Source organism: Simochromis diagramma, unplaced genomic scaffold (genome assembly GCF_900408965.1).
Source record: "Simochromis diagramma unplaced genomic scaffold, fSimDia1.1 OVJJ01000367.1, whole genome shotgun sequence".
In the NCBI taxonomy this organism is placed as follows: Eukaryota; Metazoa; Chordata; class Actinopteri; order Cichliformes; family Cichlidae; genus Simochromis; species Simochromis diagramma.
In genome coordinates, this window is record NW_024387288.1 from 282,938 (window position 1) to 294,981 (window position 12,044).

At 40.5% G+C, this 12,044-nt stretch overlaps 1 protein-coding gene and 1 long non-coding RNA gene across 10 annotated transcripts in view; both read right to left on the reverse strand.

The window, feature by feature from the left end:
- LOC120716339 (NACHT, LRR and PYD domains-containing protein 12-like) overlaps nt 1–12,044 on the reverse strand; it is a 112,399-nt gene that overhangs the window by 20,328 nt on the left and 80,027 nt on the right. The window lies entirely within an intron of this gene.
- On the reverse strand, nt 10,573–11,568 carry LOC120716373. The gene is made up of 2 exons (XR_005691878.1): nt 11,381–11,568; nt 10,573–10,702 (listed from the first exon to the last, which is right to left on the reverse strand). It is a non-coding gene; the product is annotated as an uncharacterized LOC120716373 (long non-coding RNA).

Consider the following 12,044-nt stretch of genomic DNA (forward strand, 5'->3'; position numbering starts at 1 on the left):
AGGCCAATCTTCCAACTCTGACCCAGTGGCATGGGATAGTGAAAGAAATTTTTGGAATGGAGAGGCTTACGTTTGTCCTTAGACTGGAGCTGGAGAAGCTCTGGGAAAAATGGATTGTGTATACCCTTTGTACGGAATAATTATAAATGACTGTATTCTCATACTGTAAATAAATAAATAGAAATTTTTAAAAGAAAAACTTAAATACTGATCCGTATGTGTAGGTTTACAGTACATATCAGCTTTTAGATGTCCCCCATTACTGATGGAAAGCTCACAGTCTAAGAAGGCTAACCTGACACTTTTCATATCCTCCCTGGTTAATTTGATGTGTCAGTCCACCGGAGTTAATCAGGGGTCAACCCTGAAATGTGGTACGTCCTGAGATTTGATTTTCAGCCAGGTGTCATCCACAAATCTGAACCAGTGGCTTGGTGGTGTTCCAGGGTGGGATAGCAAAGCCCTCTTTTCCACTTCTTCCATGTACAAGTTGGCCCCAACGTTATGCCCTTGTATATGGAATATGTGGAATTAAGACACAGTTCCAAAAGCAAACACACTTGGTCAATGCTGAGAGTGGTCCTGTTGCTGAGGTTGGGGTCATCCAACAGCACCAAGCAGGACAGACGAGATCTGCAAAGGGTGGTGCGCTCAGCAGAACGCATCATTCAATCAGAGCTCCCTGACCTGCTGTCCATCTACACCAAGCGGTGCAAGTCCATAGCTAGGAAGATTATGATGGACCTCTCCCATCCCAACAATGGACTCTTCTCACTGTTGAGGTCTGGGAAGCGCTTCCGCTCCCTTAAGGCCAAAACAGAGAGAATGAGGAGGAGCTTCTTCCCCCAGGCTATTCGGGCCCTGAACCAGGTGTAGGACTGGACTCTCCCAAACACGTCACTATAAGACTGGACTCTCACACACGTCACCACACGCACCACCACACATTTCCTATAATCCTATAATTCCTATAATTTATAATCCTTATCTTTATAATCTCTTCTGCTATTTGCACATTCTTTACTGTAAATTCCTAAGTTAATTTGTAAATTTTTGTAGTAAATTGTAAATATTGTAAAACTTTTCTTCTGTCATTTAATGGTCGGGCATTGTACAGCTACAAGCATTTCACCCCCATGTCATACTGTGTATGGTTGTGTGTGTGACAAATAAAATTTGAATTTGAATTTGAATTTGAATCCAGTAATCTCTTACTAACTACCTCCAACGCGGAAGTGAAGAAAGATGTAACGTCGTACGAGACCATGGTTTCATCTGCCTCCACACTCAAAAAACAGATTCAGGTCCTTCTTTCAAAGAACACATCCAAATTTTGTTAGTTGTTCACAAATGTAATTAAAAAATACCAAATTAATTTGATTTTCTTTGTGTAAACTTAAAATTACTCTAAACCAGCAGAGGCTGATTCTGAACACAAAATTAATGAGTTTGTTTGGGCACTGGGAGTAGGGGTAGTACATTTTTGCACATGCGCATTTGTATACTCAAAGAAAAAAATTCAAGCCGCTCTTTAAGCTGAAACAAATTTTTTTTTAATCTCATCCAACATAAATGTAGCACTCCAGCATTACGGCAATTATTGTTCGTGTGGTGAACCTAAATTATTTTCTTTCAAAACGGTCTTTGTTACAAGAACACAAAGTTATTGAGTTACACAACGGTCTGCCCTCAAAAATTTTGCGCTCTTTCAGGATCACCTAAAGGAATGCTGCTGCTCTTGGCCTCTCTGTACTTTCTGGATAAAACTACACCTTCAAGTAAGGTAACATATTAATTTTTCATATAACCAATTGTGTATTTCTCTATGAGCTGAATGTAGAGTATTGCTATTTATCAAAGAAGCTTGTAACAGTTGTTTTTTGCTAACATTCTCTTCTCTGCTGGAATATTATTTTTTTGACAAAATAGACTGGTCTTTTCAAAAGTGCCTTGTTTTAGAGGAGAAATTATGTAGCCACCAACTTTTAAGAATTCGGAGCTTGTCCTAGCTTAGTAGCAGCTAGCCAGCGGCCATGTGCTCAATGAAAGATGATGTCCCAAGACTAACTTCATTCTTACTGTTTTCTTTTTATAATCTAATAATGTGGCATTCTGTGTTTATTATTATATAATGTCATATTCTAGTATAAATTATTGTTTTGAGGTGTCTTTAACAGCAATGCATAGTTTACTGAGGGTGCTACCAAAAGTGAACCATGTGGCCATAAGAATAACTGCAGTCAGCACAATGCACACTCCCGTGACGTTCAAACCTATTTATTATTAGAAATGATTTCTTTATTTATTATTTGCTACCGCCTAGATTATCAGAAAATGCTGTGTCAGGAGGAAGCGTTGGAAGGAGAGGCCGATGATAGTCGCCGGGTTAGTAGGGGAGGGCACTGGAGAACCAGTGAAGTTTGGCGGTGAGTTTTGCATAATATCCCCCCTTCCAAGTGACAGAGCCCAGAAACAACCTATTTCTTAACCAAGATATTTTTTCTGTTTTTCAGACCTCTTCCACTGAGGATGAACAGTTGAGATCCACTGCAGCAACTGTCATGGGTATTTACACCACCACAAGTGAAGGCATTCAGGAGCCAAAGGATGTGGGAGTTGTCATCGAAGGTACTACAGTTATGAACAACCTCGGTAGTGTCATCATGGCATTCATCGTCTTCTTTGGACTGATTTATGCACTTGAGTTAAGCTATCCAAATGACCACAATTACACTTTGGAGTTTTGTCAGAAGATTTGAATGAATCTGGATGGCCAAAGGCTCAGTGCAAAGATGCAGCAAATGAAAATGAAGATGTTTGCTTAGGCAAACAAGACTCCAGCACAAAAGTTGATTTTGGCCTTTTTATCTCTTTTTTTCACGATGATGAACATCCTATTGTCAGTGATGTAACCTTTAATCTATACTAATATAGATGGATAAAAGGACTGTGGGAATTTAGCTCAAAAAAGGTTTAATGGTTGTAACCAGCATTTTCTTTTTTAATTGTGTTTAGGATTTTCAAAACAAATGTTGACAACTTTGGTGTCTTCCAGTGTTTTAAAGTTGGTGTTCCCGTTTTTATAAACTTGTAAAAGTTTAAATGTCAATGGTTTTAGAGAAGTAAAGCTGAGAGTTTTTTCTTATTAAAATACCTCCCCTTTGGTAACACAAAAATGTTCTTAATGAAAACCTTTTATATATATACATTATATTTGTATTCAAGTATTGTTGGGTTGTTTAAAATGTTCAGTGAGTGGCATACTATGGTGGGAATTGTAATGTTTAGCAAGTTATCATTGCAAATTTGCTGAAAAGCTACCTGCAAGTGTCACTGTAAATATATACAACAATTTAGTTGAGTTAGTTGAACTTAAAAAAACATTTTAATGCAAAGACAATCTAGCTCAAATGAATGACATTGTATTGAGTTGAACCAACCAAAACCTTTCACATCTTATTAACGTAATTTTCTTCCGTTTAAACGTATTTAAAAAATTGTGTTCGACTGACTCAATTTAATTAAATTGTCATCATGTATGTAGATTTGGTTGAACCAAAATATATGTATTACGTGGAAAACCTGCCATCAATCAAATTAAGTTTATCCAATGACAAATTTTTATGAGTGCATAATGACATCTCTCACCTTCCCAACAAAATCCAAAGTGTTCTGGATGTGGTGCTCAGAGCTGCCCACCAGCGGGTTGAGGATCGAAGCCAGAAAGCCATTGTTTCCTCTTAGAGATGTTATAGGTGACTAAGTTGATCATACAGACAATCGGGTTTAGAGGTATATGTATATGTAGATATATATGTATCTTCGGTAAACCATACAAACTTGGTGTAGCTTCCCCTGGTATGAGATCAATCAATAGGATTGTCTTGTTCTAACTGCTTCAGACAGTCTATCACCCTCTTCCTGTAACCACTTCCTGGGTCTCGTTTCAGGGGCTCTTAAGTATTTTTGTCTCTGAGCATCCTGAACCCCCTCAGTGAGATCATTAACAAGACTGGCTACGGATACCGACTACGGAACGGAGCAGTTGTCAGCCACCTCCTGTACATGGATGACATCAAGCTGTATGCCAAGAGTGAACGAGACATCGATTCACTGATCCACACTACCAGGCTATACAGCAATGACATTGGAATGTCGTCCGGACTGGAGAAGTGTAGTCGGATGGTAACAAAGAGAGGGAAGGTAGTCAGAACTGAGGGGATTGAACTACCAGAAGGCAACATTGCAGACATAGAGGACAGTTACAAGTACCTGGGGATCCTGCAGGCAAATGGGAACCATGAAGAGGCCGCTAGAAAGGCTGCAACCACCAAGTACCTGCAGAGGGTCAGGCAAGTCCTGAGGAGTCAGCTGAATGGTAAGAACAAGATCCAGGCCATCAACACGTACGCCCTGCCCGTGATCAGGTACCCTGCTGGGGTAATAGGCTGGCCAAAGGAGGAGATAGAATATATATATATATATATGTATATATATATATACATATATATATATATACAACGATACACAAAATTCACAGTTCGGTTCGGTTCGATACTTTGGTGTCACGGTTCGATATTTTTTCAATACAAAAAAAATGTTCATGCCTTTTTAATTTGTCATTTATTAAAATTATAAATATATATTTTAACTCAAAAGTACAGTTTTTAAATTTAATGTTGCTGAAACAAAAGTAATTAAAAAACTAAATATATCTCAGGGCTCTCAAAATTTCAAAATCCCTGGTAGCCCTTCGGGCAGGGACTCTTCAGTTTTTGGTAGCCCAAAATAAATTTAAGTAGCCCGAATAAAAAAGAGAGAAATTTTTTGATTGATGTTTTGTTTCCGTTACAATATTATACATTAAAGTATAATATTGTAAAGGAAACAAAACATTAATCAAAAAATTGTTGAAAAACAAATTACAACATTGTATAAAAATTACAATCATCAACTCAAATACTTGGTTCTAATTGAACAGAAATTTCTATGAACTTGTAAGAACTGTATAGGACATGAATCAGTCTGTGTCAGATCCTGAATTTGAAATTTCCACTGAAGTCACGGGTAAGAGACAAGTGGAACCAAGATCTAGGCCATTTGCTTTTTGAAGTTTGCAAAGACTGCTAAATTTTGCCAGTGGTAGTTCACTCTTTGCAACATAGTACGCTGTTCTAAACAGATTTTTCAGGTTTATTTTTAGTATGTTATTTGCAATTGGTGTTTGTTCTGGGAAAGATATTGCAGACTGAGCAATAATGCATTTCTTGCATTTCTCATGGGTTCTAATGGGGGCCTTTCTTAAAATGACTGGTCCCAATAACAAAGGCGCTTGTCGACTCAGAAATCGAGAGAAAACCAACAACACACCCGGCAGAACATTATGTTATTTACACGGGTGCACATAAGTGGTCCGCATGTGCGCATTCGCTGTCAAAATAAAAGACGCGCACCAGATAAGAAGTTGCAACGCGCGTTTGCGTCCATATAAAAAGCACTGTTTTTGTCCGCTAGAGTGGGATTTTCACGGCACATTCCGCACCACATCTCTGTGCGTTCATCATTTGTTTGAAGCCAGCTCACCTCCTGCAACCACAATACGTGCTTCTTTTGTGGTTCGGACTCCTTCTGACATTTGTTTGGAGGTGGAGGAACACCAAAGTAATTGCTTAAAGGAGCTTGCTTCTTCGACATCTTTAAGAGTTCTAACCAAATGTCTGTCCTCCTCCAGAAAATCTTATGTATGCAAACACGCGTTGCAACTTCATATCTTGTGCGCGTTTTTTTTTATTTTATTTTGACAGCGAATGCGCACCTGCGGACCACTTATGTGCAGCCCTGGTTATTTAGCTCGTCATATTGCAGCCACAGAAATTCTTTTGTCCATGAAACCATAAAGCTGCACTTTCTTTTTGCCTTATAGTCTGATTTGTCATAACTTTTCCATTTTGTGGTAAGCTTTTCTTTGGCTGTCACTTCTTCACCCTGACCTGTCTTATTTGGCTCAGCAGAACTGAAATATATATCCTGCTGCTTTTACACACACACACATAACGGTCAGCGATTCTCTGCGCGATCAACCTCTCATATGTTTAAGCTTGCTGCGGGAGATTTCACTTGTCATGTTTGCATAGTAAGCTAACGATTAATAAGACGATGTCAGAGGAATTGGTGCACAAATTATCATCACTCACAGATCAGTGCTGTCGCTCTCTATACACAGTTAGCGCGATTGCAAAGTGAAAGCAAAAAACAAGCGCAAATTCAAACGCGATTTCAATATGTCACATATTGACAGTGGCTCATCGATGCCAATGACATAATTACCCAGCTACATTTCCGAAAGAATGCAAAAGCATTGACATATATTTTTCCTTCCTACAATAGCCCGACGGGCAGGGCAGATAGATTTTGGTAGCCCGACTGGAAAAATCGCTAGCCCCGGGACGTCGAGCTAGCGATTTTGCGAGCCCTGTATCTGATTGAGGAATCACTCATCTTTGGAAAAGAGAGTTTATTACAGAAAAATGGCTCTTTCCAAAATAAAAGCTATACTATACGCTTCTTCTGGGCTATATTCTCAGCAGCATATTGTAGCGGGTCAGGGCTGTTCAGGGTTCTGTTTGTACAGTTATGTTTTGTTTATGTTGCCATAGTGACGGGTGACGCCCTCTCGCTGCGATGGTGTGTCCTTCCGGGGTCAGATGGCGCCCTGTGTGTTGTTGTTGTTGTTGCTGTGCGGTTGCCGCACTGAGCAGTTAGCTAGCGGCTGTGTTCTTCTGCAGATGTCAATAAACGGCTGTGCTCCCTGGCTAGCTCACGGGAAGCAAGACCAAACGACACCTCTGTCTCCTCCTTGTCTGAGCTCGCCACATTGGTGTCAGAAGTGGGATGATGGTGGCACCCCATGTTCTGACCCGAGTGACTTTTCCCCTGCCGGTCGTGACCGACCGGTGCGCCAAAAGAAGGCACCTGGACATTTGCAGGACTTTGTGTGGGGTAATGGGGTCGTCGGGGACGACTGACCCCTTAGGTGGGGGCTATGTAGCGGGTCAGGGCTGTTCGGGGTTCTGTTTGTACAGTTATGTTTTGTTTATGTTACCATAGTGACGGGTGACGCCCTCTCGCTGCGACGGTGTGTCCTTCCGGGGTCAGATGACGCCCTGTGTGTTGTTGTTGCTGTGCGGTTGCCGCGCTGAGCAGTTAGCTAGCGGCTGTGTTCTTCTGCAGATGTCAATAAACGGCTGTGCTCCCTGGCTAGCTCACGGGAAGTAAGACCAAACGACACCTCCGTCTCCACCTTGTCTGAGCTCGCCACAATATTAAACATATCAGGTCCCCATAAGGAGAATCATGTGCTAACAGCTGTCTAAATGACTCGGGTAAAGTTTGTAGCATGCATGCTTGTTGTTTTTATCTGCTTCCACTTGTCTTTGCACTAGGATGATGTCGGCGTAAACGTGCAGTCATATTCGTTGTGTTCCCACTAGTGCTGTCAGCGTTAATCTCGTTGAAATGACGTTAACGCCACAACACGGCAAATCTCCGTTAACGAGCTACCCCTGATCGCCCCGTGCGTGGAGCTAGACGGCCAACACGTTAACGAGCTAACTGCGCTAACACACTAGTTCCCACCCATGTAATTGAGCATTGCGTGGCACATCCAACATACTGTTTTACTTTAGTCCATGACCCGCTTACCTTCAGGGTCATACGTCACATGAAAACCAAAATAATTCCAAACGCCAGATCTGAATGAGGGTGGGAGAGGTTCAATTTGCCATGTTGCAAGGGGAGATTAACTTCTGTCTCGCTAGCTTGCCCTGCGCTCTTCCTTCTGACGATGCTGTCTGTTGAGCGCTCAGTGGATCTGCGCTCGACAGTGCAGCCTAGGCGGAGTAGTCGAACGCAGATTCACTGAGCGCTCAACACAGACAGCATCGTCAGAAGGAAAGTTGATAAAATAAATTACAAATTTTGTATTGTTCGATACATATGCGTACCGAACCGAAAGCACTGTATTGAACGGTTCAATATCGATACGAATATCGTTGCACCCCTAATATATATATATATATATATATATATATATATATATCATAATAATCTGACAATACATATAATATTGGCCATATTATATTTACATTACCGCAGTGAGATGATTTTAGTCTCATGAAAAACATTAAGTAATTGTTATTTACTAGCTAATCTTAAATGACTGTTCAGTACAGAAATGAAGCCCAACAATCATGTTTTACAGTCCCGTGGTCTCAGCTTCAGATACTCAACTAATCAAAGTGATGTCATGACAAAAATGAATGACCAACAAAACTTTTTTTCTCCTTCATTTCTGTCAATCAAAGTTGTATGTAACGCTCATAGTATCATGGTTGCTAGGCAACCTGAACAGCACAACGAAGGCTAGGCCATCCCATTTCACAAGCCTCTCACTTCCGCACTTCTCATACTTAGAGTACGCACCGTACGTAGTACGCGTAGTGTGCGTACTTCAAGCGTGCAGCCCCTGAATTGGGACACAGCCTTAGACAACCTCAGTGGCCGTCACAGAGCAGCTGTATTTGTACTGACATTAGATTACACACAGTTGCACTCTATTTAGTAATTAGCACTCATCAGGCAATGTCTATGGGCAACTGACTGCACTCAGACCAAAGGGGGCTGAATAATTATGCACACCCCACTTTGCAGTTATTTATTTGTAAAAAATGTTTGGAATCATGTATGATTTTTGTTCCACTTCTCACGTGTGCACCACTTTGTGTTGGTCTTTCACGTGGAATTTTGGATTAACTGAAGGCTTTTCAGGGAGTTTTTAGGACTTCCTGATAATAATGAATTACAGTCGTCCAGCCTGGAAGTAATAAATGCAGGAACTAGTTTTTCAGCGTCACTCTGAGACAGAATATTTCTAATTTTAGAGATGTTGCGCAACCAGAAGAAAGCAGTCCTACATATTTGTTTCCACATATGTTGTCCAACATCTGTAGATGAAATTAGTTGCTGATTGCATATTATTTTCAACATTTTCCATAGTTACCGACTCAGGTTTTTACAAATGTTCAGGATGTTGAAAATTAATACAGGATAATACAGAGAGGCTTATGATGAAATTCACTTGTCAAATTCAGTCTGAACTTTCTGATTTGGACTTGAACAGCAGGATCAATGCCTTTTCTCTAAGCAGTGCCAGAAGAAAGTAAATGCTTTAGGTTGAACTTTTTTCGCTGCAGTTAAATTTTGATTAATATGTTCATATTGTAATTTACAGTATGAAATTCATACGTGCTGTTTTTGGAAGCCACTTTGCTTCTCTGTTTGACTAAATTCTACTTTCTTAGGACAGGCGTTTGCAACCCTAACGCTCGTGTGAATGCGTAAGTGCTTCTGCAGCCATGACAAAAAGGGTTTAAAATTTCTATCACTGCTAATAGCAGCTGCAACCAGAAAATACCTTTGACCCCACAGAATCAGTCATTGAACTTTTTTTTTTTTTTTCACAAAACGACAAAAGATGATGTACGCACAGTGTTTGGGAGTAACGGAATGCATCAACCGGCGTTACGTATTTAGAATACAAAATATGAGTAACTGTATTCCATTACAGTTACCATTTTAAAAGGTGGTATTCAGAATACAGTTCCTTTGTTGAAATAAATGGATTACACAGCGGTCTTTTCCTGTTTCATATGTTAGGCTATACCCTCTCTAGTTTTGGTAATTCCACACCAGTGGAAACCCAAACAAAACACACATTAAGAGGCTCTAATGCCTGTGTCTCAATCTAACAGCCCATGTCACCTCTAATTGCGGCCGCATAATGATGTGAAGAAATATTTTTTTAAATTATTATTCAAAAAATGATTTAATATGAAGGCAATAGCAGAGTGTTACAAGCATCGTCCTAAAGAATGTAGCCTGATGGGCAGTGTAGTCCGTGCTGCAGGGAGAATGGACTGCCATACCCGTTATGTGTCTGTGAGCGAGGGGGGAGAAAAATCGTGTTTTTCCTCTGAAACAATAAGCTCCGTTGGAGCAGTCTTTCAACGCCTCTCTCTGTCTCTCGCTAGCAAAGTTGACCCACACAACAAAGCAAAGCTAGTTTTCAGCTACGAGCCCGACACGAACCCGATGTATTAGCCAGAGGTCCCTTTACTACGGTTCGGAGCTGCGGACCTGTTTTATATACGCACGGAATAGTTTTCTATACTTTCTATGAAGTGCAGCCTTACCTAATGTCCACCCTACTGTTACTCATTTATATTAAGATTTAAACATCTAGTTGGTATTGGTATGGCGACTAACCTTCAGTAATAGTAATAAATCACACAGCAATAGGACATTCATGTAGTTGTAAAAAGCATGATAATATACGAAATAATCCAAAGTATTCAGAATACATTACAAAATATATTTTGGGGCATGTAATCTGTAATCTGTAGTGGAATACATTTTTAAAGTAACCTTCCGAACACTGTGTATGCAGAGAGAGAGAGAGAGAGTGAGAGTGTGTGTGTGTGTGTGTGTGTGTGTGTGTCAAAAACACTTACTTTGGTTCAGCACTGAAGTATGGAGGTTCTTCTTTGGAACAATCGCTCTTCACTGCAACATAGCTGCATCCTGGAAACTCTGCTGGTCCCTCCTCTTTCTTCACATCATTTATTTTCATCTTCCCTGAGTCAGCCTGAGAGGGAAACAGACTGTGAGTGCCAAACAGAAAGTCTCTGATGCTAACAGGTGGGGCTCTGTGATTGGTCCACTTGAAGTGACTGAACCAATTAATAAAGAGCAGGGTTTGTTTATCTTCACCCAACAGCTGCCTGTCTCCTGTCCAATCACTGATGCAGGATTCCTCAGCCCACTGAGATCTTTGTGAATACAGAAACTGTCATCTGTTTCACTAAACAACAGTTTTAGCCCCTCCCCCTTTTAGAAAGCTTTCTTCTAATTGGCTGATCTCACAGAGGGGTTAAACACAAAGTGCACTGACGATATACGTCTGTCGCCTCTGCGTGACACTAAACATATGAAAGACTGTGAGTCTGTAAAGCAGTCTGATCTTTGAGCTCACAGGCAATCCTGGGTTTTCTTACTGATTACGTATAACACTGAGCTCCTTATTAGAAGCTCTGGACATGTTTGATATGAACAGAAAACAGGAGAAGAACAGATCCACAGAGACTCACACAGTCAAGTTTGATGTTGGTGCCAGGAGCTGACGACATCACTGATAAAAATCTGCTGATAAACATGAGCGAAGGAGGGGTGTGATATCGACAGTGTGTGTGTGTGTGTGTGTGTGTGTGTGTGTGTGTGTGTGTGTGTGTGTGTGAAATAAAAAGAAAGCTGAGAAAACACTAACCTGCGTCCTCTAAGCTCATGTGGCAGCTCCCTTTATTTCCAGGAAGTGATTCAAATATGTGTTCAAACAGTTAGAGCATGGGGGAGGGGCCATCAACAGCAGGAGGAGGCGGAGGTAACCAGGCAGTGTTTGTATTACTGGCACAGACACACTCGAGCATTCCTTCAAAGGCTGACGGTTATCAATAAAAACTCCTTTTCTCTTCAGGGCGCGGATGTGTTGTTTCAGCCATCAAAAGCTGTTTTTAATATTTTGGCACCAGTACATTTCTCTGAAATCTTACTTTTAGGAGTAAAAGGAAGAAGGTGTGATTGATTGCATGTTTGTGAAAAAGAGAACAGTAGACTGATACACTGTATATTGTTTTACTGGCATAAAAAATCATGTCATATCGTAACGTTTGGATCCGATGGAAAAGAGATCAGAACCTCAAACAGGACAGACTTATTTTACTTACTTTTATTCACCCACTCGTATAACCAAACACCAACAAAGTACAAAACATGGGAATAAACACATTAAACCTCATCTTTATAGAAATTAGTATAAACAATTTGTGATCATTTGCATAATGAATGCATATTTGTTTCATGAGTACCATCACCACGGGAGAAGAAGAATGGAAAGGCATTAAACAAGAAAAAAACTAATAGAAAGTACACAA